General features: G+C 45.4%; 1 protein-coding gene across 1 annotated transcript in view; it reads right to left on the reverse strand.

The window, feature by feature from the left end:
- The window catches only part of KPNA7 (karyopherin alpha 7 (importin alpha 8)), a 49649-nt gene that overhangs the window by 46532 nt on the left and 1639 nt on the right, over positions 1 to 1478 (reverse strand). The window lies entirely within an intron of this gene.

Here is a 1478-nt window from a genome sequence, read left to right on the forward strand (position 1 = left end):
AAAAAAAAAAAAAAAAAAGTCAGCTGACTCTCATCTTTGGTGAATAGCAGCCAATAGTTTTGGTAGAAAAGACTAATTCAGACATATCAATTTGAAAGGGGCAGTGCAGACAATTTGAATATTTGCATCAGGGAATTTATAGCCAGCCGGGCATGGTGGCTCATGCCTGTAATTCCAGCACTTTGGGAGGCTGAGACAGGTGGATCACCTGAGGTCAGGAGTTCAAGACCAACCTGGCCAACATGGCGAAACCCTGTCTCTACTAAAAATACAAAAATTAGCTGGGCTTGGTGGCAGGCACCTGTAATCCCAGCTACTTGGGAGGTTGAGGCAGGAGAATTGCTTGAACTTGAGAGGAGAAGGTTGCAGTGAGCTGAGATCAAGTCACTGCACTCCAGCCTGGGTGACAGAGTGAGACACTGTCTGAAAAAAGTAATTTAGAGCCAAGACTGATGTTGTAAGAAGAGAGACAAGCTCTGTGTAAGATCAGAACAAGGATTGAGTCTTGAGGATACTCACATTAGGGCCCGAGAGAATCAAGAATTAGCAAAGAACCAGGATAAAGAAGGGAATTAGAGACAGAACAGAGTTAGAGGCACTGCCAGTAACAGTGGTCACCATGCCAGGGACAAGTCCCTAAAATGAAACTCCGGCCACCCACAGCAAGACAGGAGCTACAGGAGAGCATGTCAGCTGAGCCTCAGAGCAGAGGAAACCAACAGTCTACACTATCCCTCTGGGTTTCAGATCCTGGTGGCTCTGCCTGCTTTAAAACATTAGTTTCCTCCAGAGCCTGGGAAAGAATAGCCTGTATACCTTGTCTGCAAATCTGATCATGGGAAATGCAAATTAGTTCCTGAAATTGACCAATCAATCTCTCCCACTTTCTGATCTCAAAGCCAGAGAGGTGGAGGGTGACACCTGGTTTAAACATTCACAAAGCTCTCAATCATTGTGAGTCACACTGACCTCTTCCCCAACTAGTGTGGACAAACGGACCTCAGTGAATCCGGAGTCCCTCGGTTGTTGTCCAGGGAGCCCTCACAGAAGTTGGCTTAAGACTATCTCAGGATTTAGATTTCTTCAATACAACTTGAAGCTCGAGGTAGCTTTACCCCTAGTAACACGTCAGAACTCAGCGCACCTGGGAAGGGAAGAGAACTGCATTGCAAGACAGCCTCAGCACTGGGAGTTCAGGCTAGGAAACACTGGTGTCTGATCCAGATGTGTCAACTTTTTTTTTTTTTGAGATGGAGTTTCATTCTTGTAGCTCAGGCTGGAGTATAGTGGTGCAATCTCAGCTCACTGCAACCTCCGCCTCTCGGTTCAAGCAATTCTTCTGCCTCAGCCTCCCAAGTAGCTGGGATTACAGGCACCTGCCACCACGCCCAGCTATTTATATATATATATACACACACATATACATATATATGCATATACCTATACATGCATACATATATACATGCATACATATATAT

The sequence above is a fragment of the Colobus angolensis genome, unplaced genomic scaffold (genome assembly GCF_000951035.1).
Source record: "Colobus angolensis palliatus isolate OR3802 unplaced genomic scaffold, Cang.pa_1.0 Scaffold222, whole genome shotgun sequence".
Taxonomy (NCBI): Eukaryota; Metazoa; Chordata; class Mammalia; order Primates; family Cercopithecidae; genus Colobus; species Colobus angolensis.